We start from the raw sequence: 13,846 nt of genomic DNA, 5'->3' as shown, positions 1-13,846 counted from the left end.
TCATTAAAATCTTTCTAAAGGGAAGATTGCATACACATTTCTTTCGACAGGCATTTCTGTCATCTTCAGGCTGTAAAAAATCTTTTTGTTATGATATGTCTTCATTTTAAGTTGGCTCTCACGCCAAGTTGTCATGGGGATAAAAACAACATATTACAAAAGGTTTCTTATGGCTAAAATATTTAAAAATCTTTGAAAAAGGCCATGTCCACATACGAGGGTGAGTCAAATGAAAACCTTAAATTTGTAATAACAAATCGAAATTTAGAACCGTTATCCTGAAAGTTGGTAAGCGTGCTACAAATAGCGTGCAGTATGGCCTGTAGGTGGCAGCACAGTGCAGATGCACACACACCGTCGCAGTATCAGTATAAAGATGGCCGCTCCACTTGTGACTTGCACCAGGGAAGAACAGCGTTCTGTTATTCGATTTATGCGTAGTAACGGTGTGAAACCTTTTTAAATTCATCGACGAATGAAGGCTCAGCACGGTGATGCATGTTTGTCACAGCAGAAAGTCTACGAATGGAGTAGGAAGTTCGCAAATGCTGTGAATTCAGTGGAAGATGCTCCTTGTTCAGGTCAGGCACAACGAGTTGTGACTCAACAGAACATTGCAGCAGTTGAATCCATAGCGAAGGAAAACTGCCGAGTGACACTGAATGACGCAATGGGAGGAAAGAAGTTCTTTTATGATGAAGATGTACGGCATGTGGTGCATGAGTGGTTGCGCGGACTACCAAATGAATTCTTTTATAAAGGAATTTATGCACTTTGTAAGCACTGGAGGACTTGCATTGAGCGTGGGGGAGGTTATGTTGAAAAGTGATACAGCTTTGTACCACTTATGCACAATAAATAATATTTTTTAAAAATATTAAAAGTTTTCATTTGACTCACCCTCGTATATACCGCTCACAAAAACACAGTACGCAGCAGCACATCTGTTTACATAAGCTGGACTTATTTGATAAGTTATGTCAATCTCCATACCTATCTTGTAATAAAGTGAACTAATATTTAGCATGTTCCAGATTCCACTCGTTCTCCTCCGGGGCCAAGTAAAAGACCTAGCGTTTTGATGAGGACTATTTTCGTCTGGTACAACAGTGACTGCTCGTATTTTCACTTTTCCGTTGTCTCTCTCTGTCTATATGACCATAGCAACTGGCTAACATTTAAGTATTTGTCACGGTGTCAATTAAGGGTGACTATGCTCAGAAGTTGATTATTGTGACTTAAGAGAAATATGTGTGTTCGTAACTCCACGAGGAGTCCACACGTACTTCGTATCAGCTCCGTTTCCTTACCGCACAACATAATTAATTTGTTTGGCTTAGCAATGTAAAAGTCACGTTGGAGTGTTGTATCTCTGACAGTTAGTCCTGCTGTTCTGCATCTCTCGAAACCATTAACGATCATGTATTATTATCATTCAGGAAATTACTCGCGTGCTGAAAATGTATGTGCTTAACAATGCAACGAGTGGAGTATTGTTGCATATGGAAGCAGCGAGTACCGTACTTGTCAATCGCACATGCACGAAATCTGTGCATTTATGAGAAGAGAGTTAAATTTATTCACATTTTTACCCTTTCGCTGTCAAAGGAAAAAGCAGCAGTATATCAGAAAGCCCAGACAGAGCTACAAAATAAGGAAAACCGTTGCGGAGTATATGAAAGTGGCCGCAGATCAGAAACTTTGATTTCCGTAACTCGCAAAGAAGTATTCAGCTCTGCGTTTGCAGACAGTGCCGGAGAGAAGTCACCTGCTGGAGATGCGGAGCTCGTCGTTCGGCGTTCTCTGCAGTGGGAGTGACGTCCTTGTTAAGACGCCCAACACGCAGGGTGAGGTCTCTCTCATACGTAGTCTGGTGTAACATCCCAGGTTAAATTTTAGACACTAACGCACATTTTAAAGCCCTTCAAATGAATATTATCGTATTAGAGCAGCGAATATAAAAAATAACATACAGCATAGATTTTAAAATAAGTTTCGGTGAGTTCTAGTTACCTGTATCACTACATACTAAAGATGCCCTTCTCACGTATTACTCTGTAGGCAATACTAAAGTAGAGAGAGTAAAACAAGAGAAAAATGACTGACCTTTACCTTCTCTGCATGTGGCACAAAATTAGAAGACAACAGCAAACACACAGATATGAATTTACAAAAAAAACAATTGCAATTTATCGCATTGTACTTTTGAAGCAAAAGCGGTCATAACTAGTTGATCCGATATCCGCATTCAGTAACAGTGTGTCCAAAATTCATAGCACTCAACTGGTATTCGTGTATATGTAGTTACGTTCGTTTCATATTTAATTTGTACGAAATATTGCAACAGGAAAGCGTCCTATAATTAAATACCAAAACAGATTTGTGACCAAGGAAAAACATTTTAGCGTTCATGGATTAAGTTGGGACATATGATCAACATCCAGTGTATTCTTACTTTCTACTGCGAACTGAAGAGTGCTGTTCGCTGCCTGGCCACAGTTTCAGTCTTTTTTCCGATAGGTATTGTTGAGAACCAAGGGTCTGCTTTCTCATCCCTCCCACTCGTTCTCTGTATGGGCACAATGTCAGTACATATGTGAACATTCCCTTCTTGGACGACGCTCAATGGTTGTTACGTGCTTCTGGCCACACTAACTAGAAAGAATCTTTAAAACTGGACTCTGAAAATTCGATGCAAGAATTACCGTAACAGCTCCTCGTGTTAAGTAAATAACTATGTAATTGTTTTATTTTGAAGCTTTTGCAAAATAAATAAATAAATAAATAAATCCTTTCACTTACATTTCACGTAGCAAAAGAATGAGAATATCATGTTAAACTGTCTTGAACGAAAATATGACGGCCTGTTGTCACCAGTAGTGTGTCTAAACCTTAGAGTAATTCAGTTGAGGAACGCACTTTTGCTGCTTGCTTCTTACTTGTCCTGTGAGGAGGGGGCATGTGGAAACCTGTGTCCGATCTGATGACAAGTTATTTTAAATAAACTAATCCCTGAAATGATTAAAATAATAATTATATCACTATCAAACGTAATGAATATTAATTTTATTAAATTAAGACACCCAATATCAATAATGCTTTTCATTACCCTACAAACTTTTTTAGTTGGATTAATAACAGGAACAATAATGGAAAGATATTGATTATCATATATTTTATTTTTAACGTTTCTTGGTGGTGTATTAGTTTTGTTTATTTATATTACAAGAATTGTGCAGTCACAAGTGTCTTGGACGACTTTACGTGATCGTTTCCTCCAAAACTATCCGACAACTGATGTAAACCAGAGTTAAAACATCCAATAACATCAGAATAATTAATACCCACTGATAAATGAGATGTGTATCAATAACAGCGATTTCCAATACTTAATTAATATAGATTGGATTTTGTACTGAATCGCATGAGACACAATGAACTGCGCTGCAAGCACACAGGTGTGCAGCAGGTCTTCCTTAGCTGGACAGTGGAGGCCGCGACGCAGGAGAATCCGCAGAACCCTTCGGCAATGGTTGAGGTCAATAGCACTTGGTCAATTGGACTTTGCTTTGAGGATCTTTCCCTAGGCGCTGCTCGCCAGAAAATCACAATGCAAACATGCTCTTCCGTAGCGCAGGACGAACAACAAAGGCTGCGTTAACAACCTGAACGTGGAACGAGGACAAATGCCGTTTATGTCGAGGCCTGTGTTCAGAACATAGAATGCAGTGCCTTCGAAATGGAACACCTGCAACAGATGACATCAGAAAGTGAGTTAGGCCACCTCTGAAACAGTGGGACAGTGTCAGACTCAGGCACTACCAAATCCATATAATTAACAAAGTAGAAGAAAACCGAGAGTGGCTAACATTAATAAATCAGAAGTCGGAGACAGAAACTCGACTGCATTGCTGAGCTCCTGCCTCAGTGGCCTTAGATAGAGACAGAAACAGGGCAGGACACAATTTTTCAGCAACAACTGATAGGCAGCCAACTGCTGGCTAACCGCCTGAAACAAGAGTCAGGGAGGGGGGCCAGCTTCTTATAAGGCATCTTTTTACTGGTCGGCGTTTGGAATACCCACAACGCAGCAAAGTAAAACAATTTGATGGGAAAAAAAACCTCAATCGTACGAGTCTTCCCGTCAGGAAGCAGATGGTGCAGATTCACTTCACCACCAGGGCTCTTCTCCACTAGACGACCTGTCTGTCATATTTATTCTCCACACCTCATCAGCCGGACAACGGACGCCTCCTCGAGCAGATGGAAGACGGATGAGCTGAATCTAGTCACAGATGCAACCAACGTCTGAATTCACAACCTCTTCAGCCTCCACCTGCAGTTCAAGATGGTGAGCTCTAGACATGACAGTGAGACGAACTATAGGGACAGTCATATCATTCATACTGAGTTTCAGTAATTTCAAGCTTCATTCTGAATACTTGCTTTGAGATTTTACGATCAATTTGCTTTCAACTCCGGCCAAAGACGCAAATGCATGCCTTTCTTCGGCGCTCTCTGCCTTTTAATACCAACATTTCGACAATCATGACACAACTTCGCAGTTTCTATAGTTTTAGCTAATATAAACACGTTATAGTGTGTGAGAAGTTACTTGTGCATACATGGAGAAGGCCTTATTGGCTGAAAAAAAAATAAAAGGACAGATAGCCCGTTTCTTAGATCGAGCGGAAACACCAATTCAATTAGTAATTATATTAAAACCTGACCATGGAATGGAGACTGCTGCCTTGTTAGAACGTATTTGAGTGGTCAGCGTTCAGCAGCGTAACTATCATTGACGATCAAAATCATGCGCAAGGTTCATACTCGACAAAACACACACATCAAAAAAAGTTTTTCATCACCCCGATTCCCAGAACTCCTGAAGATAGTCGTTGACTGTGGATACTGTATCGCAGACACAGTCCCTTTGACTGTTCATAGATGTCACTGAACCCGCCCAAAGATGTAAACAGCGCCTATTAGACAGAGGGGGTCCGACAGCCGATCAGTTCCAGTCATTCCACCGGGAAGGAAGTACACGGCTCGTGTTGTCTGTAGTTCAACCATGCCTAGACGGTCAACACCACGGTTAGATCACGTCCGCATTGTTCTTTGTGCCAGGAAGGGCTCTCAAAAAGGAAAGTGTACAGGCGTCTTGGAGTGAACCAAAGCGATGTTGTTCGGACATGGAGGAAATGCAGAGAGACAGGAACTGTCGGTGACGTGCCTCGCTCAAGCCGTCCAAGGGCTACTACTTCAGTGGATGACCGCTACCTACGTATTATGGCTCGGTAGAAACGCTGACAGCAACGCCACCTTGATGAATAGTCCTTTTAGTGGAGCCACAGGACGTGGTGTTACGACTCAAAATGTGCGCAGTAGCCTGCATGATGCGCAACTTCACTCCCGACGCCCTTGGCGAAGTCCATCTTTGCAACCACGACACCATGCAGAGTGGACAGATGGGCCCAACAACATGCAGAATGGACCGCTCAAGATTGGTATCACGATCTCTTCACCGATGAGTGCCGCATATACTTTAAACCAGACAATCGTCGGAGACGTGTTTGGAGGCAACCCGGTAGGCTGAACGCCTTAGACATACTGTCCAGCGAGATCCACAAGGTTGAGGTTCCCTGCTGTTTTGGGATGGCATTATGTGGTGTCGACGTACGTCGCTGGTGGTCATGGAAGGCTTGGTAACGGCTATACGATACGTGAGTGCCACCCTCCGACCGATAGTGCAACCATATCGGCAGCATGTTAGCGAGACATTAGTCTTAAAGGACCACAGTTCGCGGCCCTATCGTGCACATCTTGTGAATGACTTCCTTCAGGATAACGACATCTCTCGACTAGAGTGGCTAGCATGTTCTCCAGACATGAATCTTACTACCATGCCTGGGATAGACTGAAAAGGGCTGTTTATGGAAGACGTGACCCACCAAGCACTCTGAGGGATCTACGCCAAATCGCCGTTGTGGAATGGGACAATCTGAACCAACAGTGCCTTGATGTATTTGTGGATAATATGCCACGACGAATACAGGCATGCATCAATGCAAGAGGACGTGCTACTGTGTATTAGAGGTATCGGTGTGTACAGCCATCTACCTCTAAAGGTCTCGCTCTGAAAGTCTCTCGTACAACATGCAATGTGTGGTTTTTATGAGCAATAAAAAGTGAGGAAATGATGTTTATGTTGATCTCTGTTTCAATTTTCAGTACAGGTTCCGGAACACTCGGAACCGAGGTGCTGCAAATCTTTTTTGGATGTGTGTAAAATAAAAAATCAGCTTCTTGTTGGAAGTGGTCTGTAGAACAACTTCGATCCAAAATTCTCTAGCATATGCTTCAGCGAGGAGAGGGGCTTTGATTGCAGGCCAAATGAGTAAGGATTGTTAGCCGTTCTACTGGAGCTGAATCAAAATAGTGAGTGAATGGACGATTCTCTCTGTAATTCTGTCTTCCTTCTGTGGTTCACGCTTGGCTATCACCGTGTGACTTCTACAATCATAGTTGTTACCCCAAATGTCATTTTGGCTCTGCTGTATTCACCATCAGAGGTACTGCCTCCGTGCACTTACGTTTCTTTTAAGGTCTACATGGTTATTTCATTCATGGTTATTTCATTCATTACTTCAATAGACCCCCATTTCTATCATCTTGTGAGTTAGAGTGCTCATGTTTCATGTGTGCTAGGGACATCTCTGTTTAATAAATACAGTTGATTAAGTTTCCTGCTGGATAACACCTCAAAGTAAATTCGTTTGAGGTACGATCAGTTCCTCACTAACGTTACCCAGTACAAGTCCTGTTGACATCCACAACGTTATGTCGATGGATCACCCATAACCTCACACATACAACTGGTGATCCGCAAGGACCCCACGATCTGGTTTATTTTGATACAGTATTCACAACTTTACCACGTTTCAGGCAAAATGTTGCCTGTTTCTTTAACAATGAGCACAACGAAGAATGACTCATTATTTCAGCCTTAGTAATTGTTGAACTAACGAATCTAAAATGGTAATTGTTGGCGTGTAACTGACCCATGTATTTTTGTTCAGAAAAGAGAGGTGATTTGTGTCAGTGAACCGTAGTGCAGTTCTAAAGTCTTTGTTTTTGTATTCTGTATTTTTGAGATTGTGTTGTTTACGTGGTTTTATCGAACTCAGGGGAGATTTTGTCCTTTATGTCAAGTGTTAGGAATATGAAAGTTTAATTTCATTAGAGTAAGCCGAAATTAACATGTGAGCGATCAAGAAATCGAACAAGTATGACCAAGGCCAGAAGAGAATCGTCCAGTAATTTGAAAACAGTTGAGAGTGGGTTAAATGGGAATTAAGTAGAAAGTATTCGGAAGGTTAATTTTAACAGACAGCACAGAGAAACCTCGCAGAGTGAGGTAGATATAGAGGATTGACGGATTAATATGCAGAGTACCAGGGACACTCTAAAAACAGAACCAGTGAGCCAGGATAAGGAGGTAATTTCACAGGCGACAGAACCATCTGAAGCCTCAGATCACAAAACAGTGGCACAGAGTGCTGTAAATCGTGAACCAGCTTCTCACAGTGAACCCCTTTAGTGAGAGGCCACAAAAGGCCAAAACGATTGTGGCACTGGATGCACCACATATGATGTACCATGCATTCACAGGATTGGCTGCTAATAGCAGCAGTGGGTGGAAGTATCCGAAAGTGAGAGCAGCGTTAGGCAATGGCACATAGTTGATCTGTTTAGTTAGTGAATAACTCACAACAGAGCTACAGCACAGAGTGATGGCGACAGTAAACAAAGCAAACGTTGAGAGGTGGGACTTCTGGCTGAAGCTTTCTTCTCCTTCTGCTTACGGTCAGACAGAATGGCGCCAGTTCGCAAAACATTTTACCTGTGCCAGGGCGCATTATTTACATATTTTCATTGATGTGTCAGGACGTACATAATTTTTGTGTAAGATTTATCAGCAGGTTCTCCAAGAAGTTGTAAGATTTAATAAAACCTGCCAATATTTTGTGCCGGCCGGAGTGGCCGAGCGGTTCTAGACGCTACAGTCTGGAACCGCGTGACAGCCACGGTTGCAGGTTCGAATCCTGTCTCGGGCATGGATGTGTGTCATGTCCTTAGGTTAGTTAGGTTTCATTAGTTCTAAGTTCTAGGGGACTGTTGACCTCAGAAGTTAAGTCCCATAGTGCTCAGAGCCATTTGAACAATTTTTGAACCATTATTTTGTAAACTTAAATACTCCACTGTTCTCATTCATACTCCCTCTACTACAACTCATTTTATCGTGGTGGGGCATGGGTACACCAGCAATTTTAGGTTCAGTCTTATTAAATTAGCTACTTTCATTATTGCTTTGAGTTCTGAAAGTGATTACAGGCATAACACAACAAAAATGCCATGAGTAAGTTCACTAATTCTTACATAAAAATTTAGAATGTTGTACACGTTTTGAAGGTTATTGCCACTATAATATTTTTTATTTAAAGATAATAACGTTTAGCTTCACCCAGACATATATTTATGGTTTATGTGACGTCTTGCACCAACACATTAAATCTACAACAACAGTTGGCAAAGTGGATATTTCGACTCGTTGTTCAAGGAGCTTGTGCTAAACATAATTACGTTCATGTAAAATGAACCAAAGTATAATAAAAGTCAATTAGGAACAGATTTCTGATATTCCACAGCAATATGACAGTGTAGAGCACATGAAAAACTAGGGATTTTCAAAGGAAGACGAGGTATATATGCCACAACAACAGGTGTTCGCGCATTTTAGGATACTCGGTACAATTCGAGGATGTGCGCGATAGTGACTTACTAAGTGGATGGCTGCATAATTTCAAATAGTGCTAGATAATTGGAAGACGCTAGATAATGAAAATCGCAGAAAACTGCGGAATCGACCCGAAAATTTGTAGATAAGATGAACAACGTTATCGCTTCGTTCAGTAAGGAATTCATTTTGAACTTCGGCCAATCGGAATTTCAAGAGGAAACGCATATGAAAGGAACCCTGGAAATTAGAGGTAGCAAGGGAGCTGTATCAAGGTCAACTAACATCAACACCTTAACGCATTCGTATACAATTGCACTGACCGTTAATCTGGATGGTAAACTGGCTGAAAAGTTAGGTATTATGCCACGACATGTAGTTTTTCATAGTTTTAAAAGAAACTAATGGTGAGCTCGGACTGAGAATTCGAAAATCTGTTTTTGAAGGCCCATCTGTCTTCGTGACGGCATCGAAATACGGTAAACATAATCCTGACAAAGTCAAAAGATTTTTAAAACATGTTATGTTCCCAAGAGAGGGAGAAAAATTTGTACTGCTGTCACAGACTTTGGGCTGTCAGTATTAAAGAACCATATAGAGCACTGTATCTGAGGAAAACTAACTTATTCAACTGGTAATCTCAAAGGGTTCAATGGCATAAATATAGTTATAGGCTGTATATGGCTGTCGATATTGGAATAATTTTGCGAGAAGATTTTCGGGTCTAGTTCTGTTAAATAATTTTGATGTCGATCTCCACTTGAGAAACAATGAAGTAATGTTGCCATCACTAGTGTATAGTCAATTCTTCCCGCCAAGAGTCACCAATGTACTGAAATATGGCTGACACAAATCCAGACATTAAGAGGATTACCCACAACAATTTGAAATCCTGCTGAATTTTGTTTTTTGTTGCGTTCTCCATCATGTGTATTATGTCAAGAAATTTTGCTCATTTCATGTGCATGATGTAAGAAAGCTTTATATTTACATATTGGTTTACAGATTATCATTATTGTAATAATTTTGTACTACAATGATGACTTACTTATTATTTTCAATTAACAAAATTCGCAAATGTGAAATGGTAGACTAGGAAACACAAGAAATGAATGTGAAACATAAAATGACAATTTAAAACGTAAAACTGGTATACAGAAAATAAATAACTAGACTAATATAAAATGTTTGGATATTTTGATTAGATATAATGAAAATACTCTGACAGCACATTGTGTACAGCTTATTTTATACATACGGTATTTCACAAATCAGCTTTACTACACATGTCTGTATGTAGTTTGAAAGCTTCTTTAATTTATGTCTTAAAAAAAGTTTTCAGTTTTCAAAGTTAATTAATGGTGGTGGGGTATAATGGAAAATTTTAGATTATTCGACAATTCGACTACATAGTTTTCAAGTACGTTAATTACATTTAAAGTTTTAGATTCGATACATTTTTACGTAGTACAGTTAAAATGAACATATGGGATTGACACACCTGAGTACTAAAGTTCCACATTAGTTTCTTATGGTTAACATTGCAAAACAATTCAAGGTTAGCCGCTTTCCCATCAACTGATTACTTGCCAACGACTTTAAATCTGTAGTTAGGAAGCCTTTGGAAGACATGTTGGGCAGAGGACGGCAGGACGTTGGGTGGGGGTGGGGGTGGGGTTGGGGAGGGGGAAGAGCTAGTGCCAGTCCAGGCGGCAGCCCTCTTCAGTGAGCAGGCCGTGGAAGGAGGTGCCAGGTAGGAGCACTGGCGGGCTACGTCTCTGTTTGTGTAATACGCCACAGGCTGTTTACAACGTGGTGTGCCTATCAGCAGCCCTCTTCAGTGAGCAGGCCGTGGAAGGAGGTGCCAGGTAGGAGCACTGGCGGGCTACGTCTCTGTTTGTGTAATACGCCACAGGCTGTTTACAACGTGGTGTGCCTATCAGCAGCCCTCTTCAGTGAGCAGGCCGTGGAAGGAGGTGCCAGGTAGGAGCACTGGCGGGCTGCGTCTCTGTTTGTGTAATACGCCACAGGCTGTTTACAACGTGGTGTGCCTATCAGCAGCCCTCTTCAGTGAGCAGGCCGTGGAAGGAGGTGCCAGGTAGGAGCACTGGCGGGCTACGTCTCTGTTTGTGTAATACGCCACAGGCTGTTTACAACGTGGTGTGCCTATCAGCAGCCCTCTTCAGTGAGCAGGCCGTGGAAGGAGGTGCCAGGTAGGAGCACTGGCGGGCTGCGTCTCTGTTTGTGTAATACGCCACAGGCTGTTTACAACGTGGTGTGCCTATCAGCAGCCCTCTTCAGTGAGCAGGCCGTGGAAGGAGGTGCCAGGTAGGAGCACTGGCGGGCTACGTCTCTGTTTGTGTAATACGCCACAGGCTGTTTACAACGTGGTGTGCCTATCAGCAGCCCTCTTCAGTGAGCAGGCCGTGGAAGGAGGTGCCAGGTAGGAGCACTGGTGGGCTACGTCTCTGTTTGTGTAATACGCCACAGGCTGTTTACAACGTGGTGTGCCTATCAGCAGCCCTCTTCAGTGAGCAGGCCGTGGAAGAAGGTGCCAGGTAGGAGCACTGGCGGGCTGCGTCTCTGTTTGTGTAATACGCCACAGGCTGTTTACAACGTGGTGTGCCTATCAGCAGCCCTCTTCAGTGAGCAGGCCGTGGAAGGAGGTGCCAGGTAGGAGCACTGGCGGGCTACGTCTCTGTTTGTGTAATACGCCACAGGCTGTTTACAACGTGGTGTGCCTATCAGCAGCCCTCTTCAGTGAGCAGGCCGTGGAAGGAGGTGCCAGGTAGGAGCACTGGCGGGCTGCGTCTCTGTTTGTGTAATACGCCATAGGCTGTTTACAACGTGGTGTGCCTATCAGCAGCCCTCTTCAGTGAGCAGGCCGTGGAAGGAGGTGCCAGGTAGGAGCACTGGCGGGCTACGTCTCTGTTTGTGTAATACGCCACAGGCTGTTTACAACGTGGTGTGCCTATCAGCAGCCCTCTTCAGTGAGCAGGCCGTGGAAGGAGGTGCCAGATAGGAGCACTGGCGGGCTACGTCTCTGTTTGTGTAATACGCCACAGGCTGTTTACAACGTGGTGTGCCTATCAGCAGCCCTCTTCAGTGAGCAGGCCGTGGAAGGAGGTGCCAGGTAGGAGCACTGGCGGGCTGCGTCTCTGTTTGTGTAATACGCCACAGGCTGTTTACAACGTGGTGTGCCTATCAGCAGCCCTCTTCAGTGAGCAGGCCGTGGAAGGAGGTGCCAGGTAGGAGCACTGGCGGGCTACGTCTCTGTTTGTGTAATACGCCACAGGCTGTTTACAACGTGGTGTGCCTATCAGCAGCCCTCTTCAGTGAGCAGGCCGTGGAAGGAGGTGCCAGGTAGGAGCACTGGCGGGCTGCGTCTCTGTTTGTGTAATACGCCACAGGCTGTTTACAACGTGGTGTGCCTATCAGCAGCCCTCTTCAGTGAGCAGGCCGTGGAAGGAGGTGCCAGGTAGGAGCACTGGCGGGCTACGTCTCTGTTTGTGTAATACGCCACAGGCTGTTTACAACGTGGTGTGCCTATCAGCAGCCCTCTTCAGTGAGCAGGCCGTGGAAGGAGGTGCCAGGTAGGAGCACTGGCGGGCTGCGTCTCTGTTTGTGTAATACGCCACAGGCTGTTTACAACGTGGTGTGCCTATCAGCACCAAGGACCCTTATTGAGAGCTTACTGCGACGGTGCTTGCAGCATCGTAATGCCCTGCACCCTGTAGGAAGCCCATGTAGGCAAGGGCGTGGGACGGCGTGAAGGCAGAATCTGTAAAGTGCGGTGAGCGGGGGATCATTGGGCTCTTGTGGGCTTGGGAGCGAGCACCAGCAGCGTTCAGGCTAAGAAACGGTAAGAGCAGCTGCCACTGACTGGCACACCAGTAAATAAAGGTAGCACGGATGCAGCGGAACTCGCTTTTGCGTACATGGAGAAAGCCTTATTGACTGAAACGCGAAATAGTGCAGATATTGGAGTTCCATCACTAAAAAATCCCATTAGTGATTAGCTGTAATGGAACTGAGTACAGAAGGAAGGCTGGTATGTTATTAGAACGTCAGATTGGTTGACACTCACAAGAAGCCCCCTCAATGGTGGTCAAATTCATGCATACCGCTCACAATGACAAAGACACACAAAAAATTCAGCATCTTGTTGGGAGCACTCTGTAGAACCACTTCTATCTGAGGCATTCCGAGCTCTGAGGGAGAGCCTCCCGGTGCAGGCCAGACGACTGGAATTCTGCAGTCAATGCATCAGCCACTCGCAAGCTGCAGTAATGCTAAGTGTGGTGTGCAACGGCAGCATTCGTAAATCGAGTTGTAGGTGGCATGCGATGGTTTCACACTGACATTAGGATTCTGAAATTTTAATTCAAGATAGTTTATTAGTAATCGAGATGTCAACATGTGGCCAACCAAGATAATTGGTACGTATACGATTGTTGCTGTAGTTCTTTCTTTCGTCTCTGATTAACATTCAGCATTGACTGTGTGACCTCTGTGATCTCAGTTGTTTCCAAAAATGTTGTGCTGACTGTAACATGTTCTCCTCGGACTCATTACCTGAGCACTACCGAGGTATCGATATTTAAAGGCCATTGTAACCTGATTTCATACCTAATAAACGTATCGGTTTGTGTTCAATTTTAAACTACAGGGAGTTCTACTGAGTATGGTTTTTTTCACTCGTGAGCCAAAACATGTTGACACCTGTTCAGTAGATTGTCCGTCCGTCTTTGGAAAGAAACACATCACTAATGCTGCGTATCACGGACCCGACGGGTTGTTGGTAGGTTTGTGGAGGTATGTGGCCTCAGATGCCTACGCACAGGTAATGTAATTCGCGTAAATAACGGGCTGCTGATTTGCGTACGAGGGGAAGAAATCAAACACGAAGAGATGCATGTGGTTCGCGCGGAAGAATGTCTCCCATAGCATAATACCGCTCGCACCATCCTGCACCCGTGACGCGCTGCACGTTTCGAGCCGTCGTTCACCTCGATGACGGCGTTTGTGGAGATCATCGTCGATCTAGTG

Source organism: Schistocerca cancellata, chromosome 6 (assembly GCF_023864275.1).
Source record: "Schistocerca cancellata isolate TAMUIC-IGC-003103 chromosome 6, iqSchCanc2.1, whole genome shotgun sequence".
Lineage (NCBI taxonomy): Eukaryota > Metazoa > Arthropoda > Insecta > Orthoptera > Acrididae > Schistocerca > Schistocerca cancellata.
Note: the sequence above shows the minus strand (reverse complement) of the source record.